At 47.4% G+C, this 21,184-nt stretch overlaps 1 protein-coding gene across 2 annotated transcripts in view; it reads right to left on the reverse strand.

Moving 5' to 3' along the window:
• Positions 1–16,593, reverse strand: part of KCNJ1 (potassium inwardly rectifying channel subfamily J member 1) — a 30,111-nt gene extending 13,518 nt beyond the window's left edge. Inside the window, exons 1-4 of one of the 2 annotated variants that reach the window (XM_045483454.1) lie at positions 16,413–16,593; positions 13,966–14,021; positions 5,380–5,421; positions 4,157–4,308 (exon numbers count right to left, since the gene is read on the reverse strand). The gene's annotated coding sequence lies outside the window, so the exon portion shown is untranslated. The remainder of the gene's footprint in view (positions 1–4,156; positions 4,309–5,379; positions 5,422–13,965; positions 14,022–16,412) is intronic. The other variant, XM_045483453.1, reaches the window with a different exon arrangement.
• Between the last annotated feature and the right edge of the window lie 4,591 nt (positions 16,594–21,184).

Below are 21,184 nucleotides of genomic sequence, written 5' to 3' on the forward strand. Positions count from 1 at the left end.
TCACCCTCTCACATGTTTATCTTGTAAAGGGATGTGTTGGGAGGAGTTTGTTTTTCTGCAAACTAGACACATCCAGAATGAAATAATTCTTAAATTTCATCTTTTCATCCCACGCTGTTATTAGTGTGGGAATTCTCTCATTAATCTGACCCTTTTAGTTCCCTGCGGTTTAATTACATCAACTGTCTTTCCAGCCCAGAAACGAATAAATTCCGTGTGGTCTGTAGGCTCTGAACATACTTTCCTGAGCGTCTGCAGCAAGAAAGTGCACTTTGTTTTTAAGAAAACCTATAGAATTCCAAATGGCAATTTAAAATTAGGGGACTAATTCAACTAATACCTGAGTAATGGCACTTGGGGACTAGAATTCATGATGCTGTCCCCAAGGTAAGGGGTATCATGTTGGTATAACCCAGCTCTGATAGACATGCAAAAGACAAGAGACAGAACACCATGTTCTTGGGGGCGCCTGGGTGGTTCAGTCCGTTAAGTGTCCGACTTCGGCTTAGGTAACAATCTTGCGGTTTGTGAGTTCAAGCCCTGCGCCGGGTTCCGTGCTGACAGCTTGAAGCCTGGAGCCTGCTTCGGATCCTGTCTCCCTCTCTCTCTCTGCTGCTCCCCTGCTCGTGCTCTGTCTCTCTCTCTCTCAAAAATAAACAAACATTAAAAAAAAAAAACTTAAAAAAAAAAAACAACACCAGGTTCTTGAATTTGGAGGGAACTTGGGATGCCTTCTGGTCTCACATTCTAGCTTATGTTTGTTTCCCTATCAGAGCTGCATCAAGTGACTCCCAGGAAGGATTTAAGAAGTCAGTATGTGGGGTTTGGATCTGGTGTCGGTCACTTACTAGCTCGAACCCTGGGTACTGCCTAACCTCTTGGTGTGTCGATTTCCTCATCAAAGAAATGGGGCCATTCGTATCAATCTTGCAAATGGCTGGAAAGGGCTTGGACGACACTGGGCTATGGAAAGGGATCAAGCTGTTTCACACCCACAGTGCTAGCATCTCAACACTAATTTCCTTTCAAGTTACAGCCGGCAGATTGACAGACCCAGTCGCGTCATCACCTGCAATGCCTTTAATGCTGGGCTTCTCTACACCAGGGTCCAGGCGACAAGAACATCATGCGTCCTAGAAAGGTGATGAGAAGGGCAAGCCTCTAGGATAAACCACAGAGCAGGGGATTAGCCGGAGAGCCAGTGTTCCTGTTGATTCTACTGCTGTGCCCCAGGGAGCCTCTGAGGGTCAATGATTACCAGCTTTGGCTTGGGTTCCAACTAGCCATCGGAGCTACATTAATGGGGCGGCACGTCACCCACACGCCCAGGTCCAGGTACTTTCTGGGAAAGCCCTGGGGGCAGAGACAAGCAGAGCCAGCAGCCTCTGTGACCCTTTTGTTCCATGCCATAGAGCCACCCCTGGGCCCATGCCGAGTTCCTCTCTTTGGGGCTCTTCCCGGGACCGGGCAGAGCTCACCTCAGGAAGCTTCTCAAAATGGGCACTGCCACACAGACGTCCCACCTGAGTCCTCACAAGCCTAACGCGCTACCCCAGCAGTTGTTTGAGCCACTCTTGACTGCTCCTCTTGTCTGCCACCGAAACAAGGAGGCGATTGGGAAAGGGGGGACGTTTCCCAGACCTTAGAACCGTGCCAGGGCAGGGCAAGCGTGAGGCTCTCATCGAGACCTGCCTCCCAAAAGAAGGCCAGTGGAGCCCACAGCGGACCTGCTGACACACTTTCTCTCATTCCTGCCATTTCTTTTTACTCAATGGTGTGTATAATGACCTGGAAAGGTGAGGTGGAGCCCCACCTTATTTCCTCTTACTTGTCCTCCTGTCATGATCAGACCAAATCAAAAGAAGCTTCTCTGTCTCCAAAGTTGTCGCTTCGCCTCTCTGAGCTGCGGCTTTTCCTACTAAATCAGGATTATGATGCCCATTTGTTGTCATGGGGATTAAAGGGAAAATACGCCGCATCCATGAAAACTTGCACACGAATGTTTATACCAGCGTTCGTCACACACAGTAGCCAGAAAGTGGAGACAACCCAGGTGTCACTCAACCGATGAATCAATAAGAGAAACAGGGCACAGCCATCCAATGAAATATTGTTCGGCCATAAAAAAGGAGGGAAGTGTTAATGCATGCTACAACAAGGAAGAACCTTGAAAGCATTGTGCTTGTACAAATGTCTACAGTTGGCAAATCCGTGGAGAGAGAAAGTCGGATTGGGAGTTGCAGGGTAGCAGGTGGAGAGGAATGGCTGCCAACGGGTATGGACTTTCTGTGGGGATGAGGATGTTCCAACATTGACTATGGACTTTCTTTCTGTGGGGATGACGATGCTCTAACATTGACGTGGTGAGAGTAGCAGAGCTTGGTGAACATACTAAGCCAACCACCATGGCATACTTGAAGTGGGTGGATTGTATCCAGAAGCGCTACCCCAGGGCCTTTTCTGGGGCTTGGGCTGGAGGTGGCACCTCCCTCCTACAGCAGGTCGTCGCTGTGATTTTGGAGGCCCCACCATCAAAATGATTTTCTTGGCCACAAGAGCCTGGAGGTACAGGGAGATTTTCCTGCTTCCCCTCGCTCCTATATAGAATCTCTACTAGAATATGGAGAGATGTCTCTTCTCCCCTTATCTGGGGGAGAAATTTTTCTTCCCCACCCTGGCCAGGTGGTGATGGGTGGAGTGGTTGAGGCAGAGCGTGGGTGCCTCCGGCTCGCCCATCCTCACCTGGGCTCCACGGGACTGAGAACCGCACACGGTATGACCCTGACCTGGCAGATCCGGGGTGAAGGGCCATCTCAGCTCTGCCCACTTGCCCCTCACGTATCCCAGGCCTGGAGTTCAGGCTAAATTCGTGTGATGGGGAGCCAGATCTACGGTTCCCCAAAGCAGGCAGGTCCATGGACTCCCAGGCTATCTGAAGGGATGCCCAGAGGTGGCCTTGACCTCACTCTGTACTAACACCACCCGGCCTCATTGCAACCCCCCATGCTCACATGCTCTTTATCACTTGCTCGTCCTCTTTCCCCCCTCCCCTTTTTTTGATTCCTGGAGCCAGTAACATTAATAACTCAAGTCTCATTTACAATGACCTCTCTGGAAATTCAGTACTACCTCACAGACAAGCCAGAATCCCATGCGACCATTTAAAGCCCCTCCTTGCCCCCAAGTCCCTCCATATCATTCCTTCCCCCTACTCCCCCACACACCAAAGAGAGAGAAGGAGGGGATATGGAGCATGACTGGCTCAGGGTCGGGGGGGGGGGTGGTGTCCTCGCTGCTTCTGTGGGTGACTGCTGAGGGCAGAGCCGTGTGGAGCCCGGACTCACGGCCTCTCAGGGGAATGACAAAAAACTACCCACTGTGTGTTCCCAGAGGTCGACCCCTTTCTCAAAGGCAGGGCTGGGTTTCCCTTGCACCCTTCTTGAACAAGCACCACTGTCAAGACCAAGAGAGGCGCCTGGGTTGGGTAAGTGTCTTTAGTGTGTGACTCTTGATTTTGGCTCAGGTCATGATCTCATGTGTGTTCGAGCCCTGCATCATGCCCCACGCTGACAGCATGGAGCCTGCTTGGGATTCTCTCTTTCCTAGTCTCTCTCTCTCTCTCTCTCTCTCTGCCCCTCCCTCCCCCTTTCTCTCTCTCAAAATAAACACATAAACTTAAAAAAAAAAAGAGGGGCGCCTGGGTGGCGCAGTCGGTTAAGCGTCCGACTTCAGCCAGGTCACGATCTCGCGGTACGTGAGTTCGAGCCCCGCGTCAGGCTCTGGGCTGATGGCTCAGAGCCTGGAGCCTGTTTCCGATTCTGTGTCTTCCTCTCTCTCTGCCACTCCCCCGTTCATGCTCTGTCTCTCTCTGTCCCAAAAATAAATAAACGTTGAAAAAAAAATTAAAAAAAAAAAAGAGCAAGAAAGAATGTATCAGTCCACCCTGTTTCTATTTTCAGTTGCCTGCCTTAAAATAAAACAAATCCTCACCTGGATTAATATAGACCATAATGACCTGTTTGATGATACAATATCAGGACCAAAGCTGATCTTACCAAATATCATAAATACATGAGATTGGGGGTGGGGGACTGAAATATAGCCCCTGTCCTATTATGAGCGCTGATTCCTGTGAAAAGCAACAAGGCCAGTCTACCTGGAGAGTGCGTGCAGGTGCCCCAGAGTCTCTCGCCTTGGAACCTGTGGTCCTGGGTCAGACCTGAATTCCAACTCCGTGGTTGACTGGTCCGAGACTGAGTGCCTGCCTGTGTTTTTATATGGCCGGTGTCCCCACGTAATTCATTAAACCTGGAAAACAAAAAAGAAAGAAAAGTCACTAAGAAGAGTTGAGGAACAGTAAAGATCTTAGAGTTCATCGTGAGTTGTTTATGTTTGCTTGTTTTCCTTCTTTCTCTGTGTCTTTTTCTCTTTTTGATGTGTCGGTCTTATGACTCTGCTGAATGGTATACCCTCCAGCCAAAGCCACTGTTTTCTGGTTCTTGTCCATCCATATGCCCACCAGACTCCCAATAGCTGTCCCCATTTTCAGTGATGGGTATTGCCACCATTATTTTTGCCCTTCCCCGACCCATGTTGCCAAGTCTCCCCTATGCTGCGCCGGTCAAGATGGAGAAGACAAGAGGAAGACCGCTAGGAATGACAAAGAGATTGACTCCAGGGCTTAGCACTGACTGCAATGCTCGCTGCCGGGCACCCAGAGGGTATGAGGTCGGAGCCGTGGGCAGCACTAAGACTGAGAACATCATCGCAAAAGTCCAGCGGGTGGGGTGGGCAAAGCAAAGATGGGGTCCAACAGGCGTCCTGAAGGTTGTGAAGGAGCGGGCTGTAAGGGGGGTATAGACCTTGGCCTGGACTCCACTCTTTCCACTTGTCGGCAAGAATAAATTAATTTGCTTCTCTGAACCCAAGTGTTCACCATTAAAAAATGGAACTAGGAATACCAGTTTCCCAACGCTGAGGCAGGAATCAGTGTCAGGACACCCAGCAGAGGGCCCAGTACATTAAAAACTTCATAATGTTGGGTCCCTTTGCTTGGAGGGTCGAGGACTCCTGGTGAAGAGGCAGCCAAAGGTTGAGTTGGCATTTGGGGAATAATTTTAATTCCCAGTCTGGATCTGAGCAGGCGGCTGGCTCCAGGACCAGCTCGGAAGTGTCTGTACGAGCTGCACAGGAAATGCTGGGAAGGCCATGCAGTGTTGCCTGGGGGGAGATGCCAGGCCTCGGGTAACATCCTTCTGCCTCCCACGTCTCCGTCCCCACTGGCTCATCTAAAAGGGTCTCCCACCAGAACCTCTAGGAGGGGGTGACAGGGGCTCTGGGATGCTTTAAAGAGGACTGATGCAGTGTATTTTTGCATACCTGAGACCCAGAAGGAGGAGACGTTGTCTGTCTGTCTGGCTTCTAGGGGAAGATTAACAAAGGAGAGAAAAGGCTGAGGAAGAGAAGAAAAAAAAACTGGCCATAAATTGATGAAATTGGATTAGACCATGGAGATATAATTGTGCCAAACCAATTGAATCCCCTCTGAGGTTAGCATTACCAGATTTCCAGATACAGCAGCAGCTGCAGCATGGGCCTTGGTGATGCGCCTGGCACAATCCTTTCTCTAGAAGCTCTTAGCAGAGCTTCATTGCCCATGACCGTTGGGGTGAAAAGTGCACCTTCCCCCAACCACGTACCAGGACATCACACCTGGGGACAGTCATCTTGGGTTGAGAATTCTCCAAAAAAATTTTCCTAGCACCCTCCTCTTTTCCTTCTTAGCACCTAATACAACCGACGTTACATTTATTTTTCTTAATCGGGGACTTCCTCAGCTCTGTCAATGGTACAACCACCCACTACTTCAAGCAAAGCCTTGATTCAGTCTTGATCCTTTCCCTTTCTGTCATCCCTGCACCAGCACGATTCATCAGCCAGCCTCGTCTGCTCTTCTGACAAACCATGTTCAGAACCTGTCTGTCTTCTTCACCCCAACCCTGTTGTCCAAACCACGTAAGTTCTTGAGGGGGCTTTAGGATCTCTCTGCTATCTCTCCCTCTTCCCCATGATACATTCCCCACCATCAGAGTGAGGTGTTAACGGTGTAAATCAGATCAAGTTACCACCCTGCTAAAGCCTCTCGTCCTTATGACCTCAAGGCTCTATATGACCCGGACTCTGCCATTCTCCCCAGCACCCCCTCATATCACTGCCACCCCATTCCGCTTTCACTTTCTTCCCATCTTGTCACTACAGATGGCATCTTGTTTGTTTCCCTCTTTCCTACATGTTTACCTCCTATCTCGCCTCTGCTAGAACATTCACTCCCAGAGAGCAGCCTGCCTCGTTCTCCTCTGAATCCCCAGCACCTAGATCCATAGTGGGAACCCAAGGACCATTTCTTGAGGGGCACCTGGGTGGCTCAGTTGGTTAAGCATCTGACTTCAGCTCAGGTCATGATCTCACGGTTCGTGAGTTTGAGCCCTGCATCAGGCTCTGTACTGACAGCTCAGAGCCTGGAGCCTCCTTTAGATTCTGTGTCTCCCTCTCTCTCTGCCCCTCCCCTGCTCATGCTCTGTCTCCCTCTCTCTCTCGAAAATAAACAAATATTTTTTTTTTAATTTTTTTTTTTTATAAATTTTTTTTTTTCAACGTTTATTTATTTTTGGGACAGAGAGAGACAGAGCATGAACAGGGGAGGGGCAGAGAGAGAGGGAGACACAGAATCGGAAACAGGCTCCAGGCTCTGAGCCATCAGCCCAGAGCCTGACGCGGGGCTCGAACTCCCGGACCGTGAGATTGTGACCTGGCTGAAGTCGGTCGCTTAACCGACTGCGCCACCCAGGCGCCCCAATTTTTAAATAAATAATAAATTAAAAGAAATATTTCTTTTTTTTTTTTTTTTTAATTTTTTTTTTTTCAACGTTTATTTATTTTTGGGACAGAGAGAGACAGAGCATGAACGGGGGAAGGGCAGAGAGAGAGGGAGACACAGAATCCGAAACAGGCTCCAGGCTCTGAGCCATCAGCCCAGAGCCCGACGCGGGGCTCAAACTCACAGACAGCGAGATCGTGACCTGGCTGAAGTCGGACGCTTAACCGACTGCGCCACCCAGGCGCCCCAAAAGAAATATTTCTTAAGTGAGTGAAAGCCTGTGTCTTCCCCTGGCTGAAAGAACAGTGTGAGGACTTGCTCTGATCTGTTCACCACTTAATATCCAAGGCACCCACTGGGCTGTGCATGTGAGAGAGAGAGGGAAAGAGAAGGAAAGAGAAGTTATTTTCCTCCAAGTTGCAGCTGAAAACATTTTTTATTTTCTCACCCAACTAATGACCAAATAAACATCCAGCGATGGCATGAAAATGACACGTAGTAAATTCATAAACGCCCACGCCGATAGGTAGCAGGGAGATCTCGAATGTTCACAAGCATTACATGCATTTGTGGGCTTTTGTTCTCTCATCTTTCAAAGTTAAGCTTAGGTTTTCTATAATGTGTAGTGGCACATATATCTCATGTATTATGAACTCAATACTGTGCTTGGAAATGTGTATAAGAAATGCATGTGTTTTTGAGAACTCATTTACGGGATAAAAAAAAAACTGCCCGTTTTTAGCATCGATTTACTTGGTCGTGGGTTTGGAGGTTTTAAGAGTGCAAAAGCAGCTGAACCATGTGCAAAGGCTCAGAGAAGCTGAAGAAGATGTGGCTGAAATAGAAAGAGCCATTGAAGTGCAAGCCTGCAGTGAGGCCCTGGGATGATGGTTCCCATTAGCAGGCAAGGGCAGCTGGAAGCAAGGAGAGGGGGTACTCTACTGGCCAAGCAGAAGCACCCAGAGAAAAGCCCCTCTCCTTCAGGAATTGTGCAATCTAAGGCTGAGCCCTGAAACGAAAGATATCCAGAATAGCATTAAATAAGTCAACTACACACCACGGTGTTTCACTATTAGAACGACCCATTATCTCTCTGGCTACAGCTAGTGTTTGTGGAATGAATGAACTGACGAATGAAGGAGAATGGGAAGGGGCTGTATCTTTTCATGTTATTCAGAGATGAAAGGAGACAAGATGTATAAAAGTAACTGGCAATTAATTAATGTTCCTTGAAGTTTTCTTGCATCTAGTTTAGTCTTGAAGGTAGCTTTTCTTCTAACCCGTGGATCAACATAAACTAACATTTACAGACCTTACTAGGGGTGCCTGGGTGGCTAAGTCAGTTAAGCAGCCGACTCTTGATTTCGGCTCAGGTCATGATCTCAGGGTTGTGAGATGGAGTCCTATGGTGGGCTCTACGCTGGGTGTAGAGCCTACTTGAGATTCTCTCTCTCTCTCTCTCTCTCTCCTTCTACAGCTTGTGCACTCTCTCTCTCTCTCATTCTCTATCTAAAAACAATAAATAAATAAATAAATAAATAAATAAATAAACAGAGTTTCATTATGGCCTTACTACATTCCAGACCCTCTCCATGCTCACACTCAATAGTTCCACCATCATTATTATTCCAAGTGTGTAGAGGGGAAAACCAAAGATCAGAGAAGCCGAGTTATTAATCCAAGTTCACAGAGCTAGAAAGTTAGAATTCAGCCTACTGTAGTTTCAGCTGGTATATATGTCCCTTGGGTTTAATTACCAGAAGCAGCTCATTAAAATGCATCCGTTCCAATGTGACTTTTTTGGCACAGACAGAAGGCTGGCGGTGTATTCTCTATAAGATCCTCATACCAGCTGGGAAGATAGCCTCTCCTATGTGGTTGGAGGCATGCTGCAGGGTTTGATTTTACTTTGCAGGATTGAGGTCAAAAGGCTGAAGTTACTGCAGGGGAAAGGGAACAACTTTTGCTGACTATCTACCATGTGCCAGAAACTGGTTTTGCAGAAATGCAAAATTTTATTTTATTTTATCCTCACCATGGCCCCGTGAGGTAGATATAATTATTCTGTTTTACAGGAGAGGAGCTGAGGCATAGGGAGGTTTCATAGGAGGCAGAGCTGGGATGAGAGCCCAAGTCTTCTAGATCCTTCTACCACAAGTCCCATAAGATTTGGCCCATTTAATGGATGAATTCCAATGTCCATGGTAAGGGAGGAAAGGCAGAAAGGCAGAGGGGAAAAGGCAGGCTCTCTAATTGTTTCCCTTCTTTCTGTCCTTCTTGCTTGTTCTTCCTTTTCTTATTCTTCCTTGTTATCTCTCTGTCAAAAAATATTTATTGAGAGTCTATCACTTACTAGGCTCTGTGCTAGGCACTTGGGATATAGTATTAAAAAGATAGAAATTCAGAAATTCAGGGGGGTGGAGAGAGCTGAACAGATAATAAAATAAAAAAGAAACCAAATAAACACAATAATATAGATCATCATGAGGGTTAAGAAAGTCACAGTACCTGCAGGTAACCTTGACAAGTATTGGTAATCGGGAGGGCATGGGCCACCAAAGATGGTGAGGGTAGCAACGCCAAGATGAGAGAGGGAAGGTACTCACTGGGGCCAAGGATAAGCTCAGAGTCACCCTCCCTCACTCCCTGCAGCAGCACTTGCTGACTCCTTCCCAGGGCATTGCTCAGAGAGTTCTAGAATGTTAGGAGAGTTCTGAAAGGAGGTTTGCCTCCACCCTAGGATGGGCACAGATCAAGCTTCAGTTTTCCCATCTGTCAAATAATAGTAATAGTAATAGCTACCTCCAAGGGCATCACACAGATAAAATGATGTAGAGTTTGGGAAAATCCAGATGGGTGATACAAAAATGAGTTGGAATTGTAGCAATAGGGAGTTCATTCGGTTAGACATAAGGAAGGACTTTTTGACTGAAAGGGTAATATGATGCTATAGCAGTTTTCCAATGAAGAATCTTACCTATGTTGACAATTTAAAATAGAAGCAACAACTATCTGCCTCAGATAAGTGCCTGACAATCCATAGGTGTAGTGGCATGGAGTGAGTAAGTGTGGAAATGAATGCATTTTTAAATATGGATGTGATTTGCAGGAAGAGAAGCACTGAAGAACTCAGGAAGTCTTTCTGCTATTACTATGTCAGGGATTCCAGAAGATTCTATTGGAAGAAAAGTGGCAGTATCATCAATTGGAATATTGAAAAGTAGCCCGCTGCCACTGCAGGGTTAGGTCCTTGTAGTTCACATCAGCTTGATCGAGGGGCCCGGAGACCCACAGCGTGGAGGTTCTCGCTGCAGGGCCAGGAGCTAACAGGATACAGGGAGAGTGGAAAGAAGAAACCAGTCTGGAGCTGCTCCAGAAAGTGAGAGGCTCTGAAACCCAGGTGTGATGCCGAGGGAGATCCGTGGAGACCATGTGACCCAGCTCTCCCTGACCAACTCATGTGACTGGTCGCTCACAACCTGTGCCCCGGTGCAGTAATTTCCCTGAGAAATGGGGACCACATCGCTGGCCTTGCCTAGAATACTTTGAAAAGCAAAACTGCACTGTGAACAATGGGATTATTTTTAGTGACTCCAGGGCAAGGACAGTCATCAGCGCAAGGGTGAAGCCAGCCTCTTTCTGTTGGGTTTTGTACCTCCTCTCCATCCCCAGCCACGGACAGGGTCTAGAATGGCTCAGCATCTGGTCACTAATCAACAACTAGTGCTGTTTTTACTGTATCTGCATCTGGAAATTAGCCTTTTTGTGGTCTGGCTGTTAGAGTCCCCATGCCCCGCCTTGCCCGCATGGCTAAGCAGGCAAAGACACATCCACTGCAGGCCAGCTTCCGCCAGACTTTGCTATAGTGAAGTGGCCAGCTGAGGGGACCGAAGAGGTCTGCTTCCTGCGACAGCACTTGCTGGTAACTGAGGAAGGATGGGGGGGACTGGGTGGGGGCAGGGTGGTTAGAATGGCACCTCTAGAGGGGCTGGATCACTTAGAACAGAACAGCCAACATTCAGGAGTGAGGACACCAGAGCCTGGAGCAGCAGGGCCAAGGGTAGGCAGGGCACAGAGGAGGTGAAGAAAACCTTGATCTATTGGCTGCCTGGGGTTTATGGCACCTCTGGGGTCTTTGGGACCTCAGGCAGGAAGGAAGCTATAAGGCCTATTTATCCTGGAGGCCCAGGCAGCCTGAAGAAAGCCTGAATGGGACAGGTAGCCAGAGGTGGCTGTCCCTGGGACACACCTAAACTGTGTGTCATTAGAAACATGTATCTGCTTCTCTAAGCCACTAGACAGAGCAGGGTCATTGAGGGTACACTTCTGTGGTACAAGGACATAAGACAAGAGTCAGGAGCTCATGTTCCACCCCTTTCTGGGACCTGGGGATGGGAAGAGACTTCCAAGAGCATATTGGTGACCAGCCCCTGAACCACTTCCCAAACAGACACAGGTGATTCCATATGGGTTCTAGTTCCCTCTGAGATCTCTCCCCAACTCTCAACACCGCTACAGCCCAAGCTTCTCCTTGATATCTACTCAAATCCTGAGGCTGAGGTTTGAATCCACCGTCATCTTGTCTTCAGTAGGCATGAGAAAACCAGCCCCCTCCTACACTGGAAAGCAATGTTAGCCCACCACCCCTGGCCAAACTTTTCAAAAGATGACCCATTTCCCATCTTTACTTCCAGGCCACGATGGGCAGACTCCTTGGGAGGAATGGGGCCGCTTCCCGCCCTGAGTCCTGGATCTGTCCACTCACATTGTTCCAGGCGCCAGCCAGGACTGGGCCCACATCCCCCCTGCACCACACCCCTCCCTACACTGCCACTAGACACTTAAAGAAGCGTCTTTGTCTGTAGAAATCCAAAACTGCAAATACCACCACAGGCTGGAAACACCCAGCGAAAGGAACACATGTATGAAAAGGTGAATAAAAGCCAAATCCTGTGCACGTTTCTCTATTTCTCAGCCAGCCTCTTTCTTCGGTGGACTTCCTCTCGTCTGAGTCTTAACAGAGGCGAGCATTTGCGTTGGCTGAAGAAGGAAGCCTTGAGCCTCACACACAATGCCTCAAGACAATGCAAGGGAACATGAAGATCCCCAGACCCTCAAGGGATTCTTGGACGTAGTCCAGGTATGCATTCTTATTAGGGCCTCTCTGGTCTCCTCTTCGTCCCCCCATCTGGGGGGATGGAGTGGCTGGGAGAGGAGACGAGCCTTGTCTCCTCAACCACTCCATCTCTCTCAGGCCACCCTAGAAACAGACTCCGTAAGAGAGCCCCACCAGTTAGAATGTGCCTCATTTCTGCCTGTCACTCACACCTGTCCTTCCAGTGAGACCAAAAGTTCTGCACAGTAGGGACTGGGTCTTCACACTTTAGAAAAGCCCAATACAGAAAGCTTCCTTCTAAGGTGACCTTCTGGCCATTCCTGTGACTTATCTCTGAATCCAAGTCAAGCTCTCCATACTGTATGCATAATTCATCAGTGGCCTACCTCCCTAACCAGCAGAATACCTTGATCCCTGAAATGGTCGAATGAGCCATCCAGCACAAGACTGGGATTACTCTTATCTCTCTGAACATAACATCATCGGACTTGATCGCCAAGGGGCCAGATTTCAGGGAGTCTTTTCCTGTGAGAAGGTAGCAACAGTTATTCATAGTTTCCAGACACTGTCGCGCTCCTCAAGGACAAATGGCAGATCTGGATAGAGCCAGAAAGCTCCCAAGAATTTAATCAAAGGCAGTGAACCATGAGTCTTCCCCTAGGGGTAGTCACCTGAGAGAGCTTTGGTTGTTCTAAATGCAAAGACAATATTAACCTGTTGCTGCCAATGGGGTAGAGCTGCATATCTAAATCTGCTCCCTGGGGATATGGTGCCACATTGATCCACCCTGCTAAACACAATTCTTGAACTCAGGCAAAGAAACATTGGTGTTTGTGCAATTGGAAGTGAGGGAGGGTGGTGGAGATTGGGAAATTGTAAATAAATGGAAATTTCTGGCTTGCGTTTCACAGAGTATTCAAGAAGAACCTTAGAATGCAGAATTTACATGCATCTAACTAGAATGCAGAATTTACAAGGCTTGATAACTACAGAATGTAATGTAATGTGGGACAGATATGTGCACACTGAGGCAGACTGTTGCATCCTGGGGAACCAATTTGGGAAAATAACAACAGGCTTCTTTGAGTGAGGAAGTTACTGACCGAAAGCGACACTGGATGCATTCAGATTGGTATTTTGGGGGGATTTTGAGAAAGTCACTGCACTACTCTAGACTGTAGTTTCTTGTTTTGCATAATGGGTGAAATGGACTTGATGAACCTTTAGAATTATTGTTTAAAGTTAGTTCCAATGTTCTGGTGTTTTACTGTGATGTTACTAGGTTGAATTTTCTATTAACAGCTAGAGCCCTTAATAAGAGTTTCCAGGAGAAACGACTTGGATTCTTAGTAGTCTTGAAGTTGCCCAGACTCTGTATTATTCTTGTTTTTTTTTTTTTTTTTTTCTGTTATTTTCAAACAGAACCAGGGAGTTTCACGTGTGAGGGCAATGTTCTCTATTTGCTCACAGATTCTGACAAGGCAACAGCAAAGACAGTGACACTTGCTCTGAACATCCTTCATAGTAAATTCAGCAAGGAGGGCTTAGGATCATTCCATCTGGAACCAAGAACTGACTCCTATGAGCCCTTTGACCTTAAGGTTGTTTTCCGTTTATCATTGACTTGTCTAGGGGTCTACCTCTTATATGTCTTCACACTAATTTTTCCTTCATCCTCTTTCTTTCTTTCTTTCTTTCTTTCTTTCTTTCTTTCTTTCTTCCTCTCTCTCTTGCTCTCCTTCTTTCTTTCTTTTTTTCTTTCATTCTTTTTTGAAGGTGTTTTGTTGGTTTGGTTTTATTCTGTTTTGCTTTTCCAGTTTCCATATACTCCCTGTTTGTTCATGAAGATTATGAACTACATAATCAAGCCAGCCACTTTTTTGCTATCTAGAGCAGAGCTAATAGCATTCATGAATCTTATAGATTCCAAAAGACAGAGCAGACTGGGAAGGTCTATGTCCTTTCATCTTACATTTTGACTTAGACTAAGTCATCACATTCCACAGTCCAGTACTTTCTTTTCTCAACCTGTAAAATCAGAGTGATTTTATTGGCCTTGAGATGAAGGTAGATGGCCACTTTGGGCTTTCTTTGCCTCAAGCCTCTTATCAAGCTGACCATCACTTCCCCCTCTGAAAACACCCAGCTAGTGTGGAGAAAAAAGAAGGCATTAAATAGATGTCTTTAAAACTAATTACTATACTCAACTATCTTCAATTGATTATTGGGCAAACTTTGATTTCTGTGCCAATTCATTCCATAGTGACTTGACACTTGACATCTTTCCTCACCCCTCCCCCTACCACCCATCCCCAGCCACACCAGCTTCATATTCCTTGTATATGCCGTCATCTCTCATGCCTTCATATTTTTGTAAGTGCTATTTCCTTGTTCTGGAATGCTTTCCCCCTGCCCCCAGCAGGCCCCATCCCGTCTACCCAAGGAGTTGAGGATCATGCTTCCATGAAGTCTTTTTCAGGCACGGTAGGATGTCCTTCTTGTGTATGCAACAATTAAATCACGACTACACTGCGTGTAGCAGGACTTATTCATCATTGTATGTATCCTGCTAGAGGGTAATCACCTGTTTCCGTGTATGTACCCCCTGAACTGTAAGTGCCGTGAGAACCAGAGCTATTCAGTAACTTCCCAGGACCAAGCGCAGTTCCCACAACATCATGAGCGCTCATTATAAGCTTGTTGAAAGGCAAATGAGGGAAGGAAACCTATATGTATAATAATAATATTAATGAGGACACTATTCAAGAGAAGAAAAGCAATAGTCATCATTAGCATCTTAAATGGTAGAAGTGAGAGAAGTGAAGTTTGGGTCACACTCAAGGTCAAGCTGCTGAGATATAGAAGCGATCCCAGTGAAAACTTGACGAGAAGGAATTAGGAAACACTAAATCCACAGGAGTCACGGGGCAGGTAAAAGGTAAAGCATGAGAGTCGAAGCCGAAATCTTTGGAAAATCACTGAGCTGTGAACAGGTCGAGGGTAGATTTGTAACCTAGCATAGAAAAATGAATTGCCGACAACAGGAAAGTGACATGCATGAGGAATTCTGAATTTGGGCTCTGTAGAGCAAAGCATTCTTGGCAATTACAGTATTTTAAATATTGAATTTTTAAAAAACCAGAGAAAACTGAAAGTCACCCAAGTTCCAAGAACCATTCACAAGTAACCCACTTACCGCGCTTCTTGCAAATTTAGTCCTGCCCCTAAACTGACTTGGAGTGCTTCCTTACACAGAAGAAAATCAATCTTTATGCCTTTAGGTATCAAATATGTATATATGATATATATGTGTGTGTGTGTGTGTGTATATACATATATATGTGTGTATACATTATATATATATGTGTGTGTGTATGTGTGTGTGTGTGTGTGTGTGTGTATATATATATATGTATACACATAATGTTTTTCCAATGGCTCACACCTTCTCAGATGCCCCTACCTCACCCTGCTTTGAAGAAACTGAAGCTGACTGAATGAGAATACATTGTCACAAAACAGCATAGAGTGAGACACGGCAAGCCAAGCTCATGACTAAAGGGTACCCACTGGCAGACCTGGATACATTTTTGTCTAAAATGGCCCCCTGATCACAATCACCATGTTTTGCTCTATTTTGCATGCCAACTAAAGAAAAAGAAAAACTTTTCCCCAAAGTCTTGTCTGTTGCAAAAGACAAACTTCTTCTGAGCAACTATGCATAATCCATACGACAGAGATGTTTGGAGAAGGGGGCTCCGTGCCTGGTCACTCTGGGGTTTCTACAAAGCAGAGCATAGGGAAACATTTGCCATTCACGGCTACAAAGCACTTGTCACAGCAGAAATGTAGGGAATTGAATAAATGTTGAGAAATCCGAATGCATTCACTCTTAATCTGGCAACATTTCATCAAAGGAAGGAAAGGCATTTGGGACAAGGGAAGCAAAATGTCTTACCAACACATCTGACCCAGGTAAGCATTGCACCTTCTCCATAATAGACCTCATTAGCACCTTTATCCTCCGTCTTCATGATGGAGAAGCACTAAGAGAGGTCCTACTATTATGCAAGTTCTTGCAGCAATAGAAAGGATGACATCAGGGACCAAATCCCTGAACATATCTCTGCTACCAAGAGGGGAAGACCATGGAACCAGGCAGGGCGGGACCAGAGGCTCTTGCTGTGCTCCAGCTCTGGGCTGAGAAATGGCCAAGAGGCAGCAGGATGAAGCTCACAGTTTGTAATCCATATGTGACAGGAGATAGAGAGCATCAAGTGAGCAAGTTAAAACCACACTTCTAATCCCCCGGACTGGTAGGTGGTCTGTCTAGACTTGAGGTACAGAAAAGAGGGTTAAATTTCCACCAGAATTAACTTTTCTTTTCTACAGAGGCGGTGTGGCATTTCTCCCCCTTACCTCATGGATTGCCAGAGTAAGCGTAGAAACAAAAACCCAATCTCTTGGTCCCCAAGAAAGCAGCCAGATCCTTGATGTGGGCAAGACTTTGCACCTTTGGTCCAAGAGTTTGGGTATCCCAGGCGAGGGTGCTGAGGCCCTGTTGGTTTTTACGAGTCTATGGGTCAGCTCAGACCGGCTGCCAACTCATGTGTATGCAAGAGCTCTCAAAGAACATAGTTTACTTTAGAACTGGATCCAACAAGAGTAGGCGTGGCAGCGAAATGGGCTAGACACACCAGAGGTGTTGAGCTGCCAGGGCTAATTAAGAAAGATTTGTTTATGGAGCCATGACTTGGAACCACAAGGTCAATTCTCTGATGCTGACAGATTTCCAACTCAAATTCATGAGGTTGCGCACATGTGCACATAGGGTAGGTGCCCCCAGGTGTGGGTGTCGGGGGTCCCCAGGGAGCTCCTCCAAAGCTCTCCTGCTCAATGGCTCACTCAGTGACCACAGAAGGTCAAGCTGCCCTGACCTTCCCTTGACCATTCATCTCTCTCCCTGGTCCCAACACAATGTAGAGCTTTGTAGCAGGGACTTTACAGAACTGGCTAGGTGGGAGCAACCCCTTGCTTTACCAACTATGTTACTTGAGAGCAAATTCCTAGATTCTTATCCTCTGAAGTCCATGGTGGGGAGTGAGATAATGTATGTAATGCACTTGGCATCGACACTCATGGAAGTCAACATGCCCCAAGCATCACCCTTCTTATCTCCTTCCCACCCCCACCCCGTGGGCCCCGCCTCCCTCTAGACCATCCTAAGGGAGACAAGATCTTGTCTTGCCCTCCTTGCGATGCTCTCTTAGTGTTCCTCCTTGTCATGTGTGTCCTCCATGGACCGTCACTCATTTCACTGTGGGTCACTCCCTGGAGCATCAGAAAACAGTCTCCTTAATAAGCGGTCATTGTTTTCATGGAGGAGTTGGGGGAGTGGAGGCAAGGATATGGGCAGGTCACACATCCCTTTACTGTCTGCCCCCTTCTTCTTCAATCAATACCACACTAGACGTTACGAGGTTTCGGACTTTATTTGTCTCAGCGATTGAAAGAATGGCAGAAACTGGAGAGTGGCACCATAGTTTCGAGGCCACGTGTCAGCGATTCTGACGCCATTCAATTACACAGGAGAGTTAATAGATCACGATTTTCACAGGGAGGATAAAACGGAAATGAATGCATGATTACATGGAAAAAGGAAATGTTCTTTTCAAACATTTGTAAGTATAATCAGTTATCTCAGTAAAAGAAAGAGAATATAGCAGGTGTCAGTAAACACCTTATAATAGTATTTCTCGTGTGAAGTTTGATCGTTAAGAGACCTAGTCTGTGGAACAACAGCACAGCAAAAGGGACAAGAGGAGAGATTCAAAGCTCGTGCTAAATATGACTTTTCCCCTTCTCAGAAGGTCTCTTGTGAACACACCAATTTCCACCCTTGCTCCTCTGTCCTTGGGTTCACCCCTTCTCCAAAAGTACCTCCTTTCTCAATCTCCAGCTGTGTGGTCCTCTGCCTGCCGAAGCAGGTCTCCCAACTCCACCAGTAGGATAACCTTCCTGCACCCAGTTTGCCCCCTTGCTCACCTCTGAACAGTGCACTTCCCCCAAGTCTGGGTGTGGGAACCAGGAGAAAGTGCCCTGCAGATGTCAAAGGACAGGGAGAGGGACTGTCCAGGTCCAAATGACTGAGCACAAGCACCCACACAGGAAGGCCACTGTGGGGGTGGGGGGACTCCTCTGAGAGAGGGCTCCTCTCCTCTAGAGAACTGTATGGCCACGTGGTACCTTCCCCCAGGGTTGGTTAAGATGCTTCAGTCTTGCCTCCCTCTCTCCTTCACTCAGAGTCAACCTTGAATTTTATCCGACGGCTTGCCTGGCCCCCTTCCTATTTTCCCTCACCTGGATGTTTCCCCAAATAAAATCTTTACACTGTTAATCCCATCCTGGTGTCTCTCCTCCAAGGCCCTGGGCTGGGCCCTGCTATTCAGCTAGGTTGGGAGCTCCCAGAGAGCTGTGACACTCAGGGACACCGGAGAGGCACAGGACGCTTCAGGAAAAGGGCTTTTCCCATCCAATTTGCAGAGCAGAGGCGGAGGCTGAGTTCTGAGATTGAGTGGGAGTTGTGGGTAGGCCTTTCACTCTCCCAGGCAGCCACCAGACAACTGGAGATACACATACGTGCACACAACACAACACAGCACAAACCCAAATGAGGAAAATAAATGGTTTCTTAAGTGTCTTATTCATTTGCAAGGCAAGCACTCCCTGCACAATAAGCCCGAATGTCTTATTATTATGCACACCAGGTAATTATCTTACCTCCATCCGTCCCCCCCACCCCCACCCCCTCGAAAGGACCCCTTGGGACCCGCTGGAAACCAGAAAGAGGCCGTTGCTAAGTGACAGAGAGGGAAGGGCTGCTGCGTTCTTCCGTTTCCAGGAATCTTGCTTGTAAGGTGCCAGTGAAGATATTGGACCTGATGGAACGCGGCCTCTTCCATAGAAGCAAAGTGATTCGTTTTCTCAGCCTGGCCTGCTCCCCGCAGGCTTCATGGAGAAACGCCGCCCTTGCTTCCCAGTCTGCTGCTTCTCCCGCTGCAGTCACAAAGTCCTCAGCGGTCCTGCACTCTGGACTTGTCCCCTGGCTCCGTCCCGTCTGCTCTGCTAACCCTGCTGCTGTTCATCAGCATTTACCCCTCCAGCCGCCTGGAGCCTCCCCCTCCCCAACTCTGCACCCGAGCTGGAGGCCCCGAGTGGATGGTGCGTTTTTTTTTTTCTTTTCTTTTTGAAAAAAATTTTCAAATGTTTTTTAAAATTTATTTTTGAGACAGGGAGAGAGAAAAAGAGAGACAGAGTGCAAGCAAGGGAGGGGCAGAGAGAGACAGGGAGACGCAGAATCCGAAGCAGGCGCCAGGCACTGAGCCTTCAGCACAGAGCCCCACGCAGGGCTCGAACTCACAGACCGCGAGATCATGACCTGAGCGGAAGTCGGACGCTCAACCCATTGAGCCACCCAGGCGCCCCTCTTTTTCTTTTCTTTAAAGAAAGTATTCTACTCATGACTAATGCTCTAACAGGAGCAGTTGGAATAAAGGACAGGTCTTTAGAGGCCCCTGATTTAGGAAAAGGCAGGGCGTCCCATTCGCACCAGAAAGGGTGGCACATGATGAAAAGTTTGAGAGGCAAGAAGCAGGCATCAGGGAAAGCTGGAGCCACGTTCTGGGCCCCGAGAGCGGGCACACGTGGAGGTTCAAGGCGAGAGGAGCAAATCGCAGCAACACTGCTGAGTGAGGCGAGCTCTTCCTGGTCCGAACAGAGGAAAGGGGGAACCCGACGTGCGCTAAGCTGGCGGTCTGTGTCGAGGGCTTTGCCCACACCGGCCCGAATCACGCTAACAACCTTTGGGATAGGTGTTATTTTACACAGCCTACCAATGGAGTGGTGAGGACACCGGTCTCTGGGTACGCATTCCATATGTACCCAAGCTTGGGGGTTGAGGGAGGGGACAAGCAAATTCAGGCCTACCTTTAAGGCCTAGGCTCCTCCCAACCATTACCTCCCTGAGGTGAGGGACACCTCAGATGGACACAGTTTCCCCTGCGAGGGAACAGAGAAGTCTGGGTCATTGTCCTACCTCTGCTCTAGTTAGTGAAAAAGCGAATCTTGTTATACACCTGAAACGAATATAGCATTGCGTGTCCACTGTACCTCAATATTAAAAAAAGAAAAAGAAGTTCTAGGGACTCCTGGGCGACTCAGTCAGTTAAACATCCAACTGCGGCTCAGGTCCTGATCTCACGGCTCGCGAGTTTGAGCCCCGCGTGGGGATCCGTGTTGACAGCTTGGAGCCTGGAGCCTGCTTCGGATTCTGTGTCTCCCTCTCTCTCCGCCCCTCCCCTGCTCACACTCTGTCTCTCTCTTTCTCAAAGAATGAATAAATGTTAAAAAAAATTAGAAATAAAAAAGCAGTTCTCGCTGTATCCTTTCTGGCACTGTATATATTCTTCACAAAGCACTGAGCTCATCATTTTGAGAACCGGGCAAAGACATTAAAAAGAACTTTAAGATGAAAATATGGCAGATGAAGCAAATGTTTCTTTTTGCTCCCTCCTGAAGTCAACCAAAATGAGAGTTGAGGAATTTTAAACACCCACCTGAAGGCAATTTTAGGACGTTTCAAAACACCAGCGATAGAGGGAACGATATTACACATAAATGATTTTGAATGATTTTGAACCAATGTGACACCCGAATCCCCAGTAGCAACATAGGATGCTACCAAACGGCGGAGTGATTCCCTGTTGAACTTGTGAGGGGAGAGAAACGATTCTCTGCCGAGTCTAAGCTGTAACTCCATGTGCAGGTGGAATAAAGGCCATTTTAGACACACAAGGTTCCAATGTTACTTTTCATGGACTGTACTCTAGGAAGTTACCGGAAGATGCGTTTGCCAACACAGAGGGCAGAAACCCTGAGAGAGGGATATGAGAAATCCCAGACACAGGCATGGGTGAGATATGGAAAGGCTTGTCCGGTGAGGTGGGGGGCCACCCTGGAGGACATCTGTCCAGCAGCAAGGACAGCCAGGCCTGGGCGATGGCTGCCTCTCAGGGAAAACAGTGTCACCCGATGGATCTTAAGGGAGGTTTCATGGTTCTGAAGGAGATTTTCAGGTGGAATGAATAATAGATACACGAAGAGCTAGGTAAATGAGAAAACTGTTAACATTT

The sequence above is a fragment of the Leopardus geoffroyi genome, chromosome D1, assembly GCF_018350155.1.
Source record: "Leopardus geoffroyi isolate Oge1 chromosome D1, O.geoffroyi_Oge1_pat1.0, whole genome shotgun sequence".
Lineage (NCBI taxonomy): Eukaryota > Metazoa > Chordata > Mammalia > Carnivora > Felidae > Leopardus > Leopardus geoffroyi.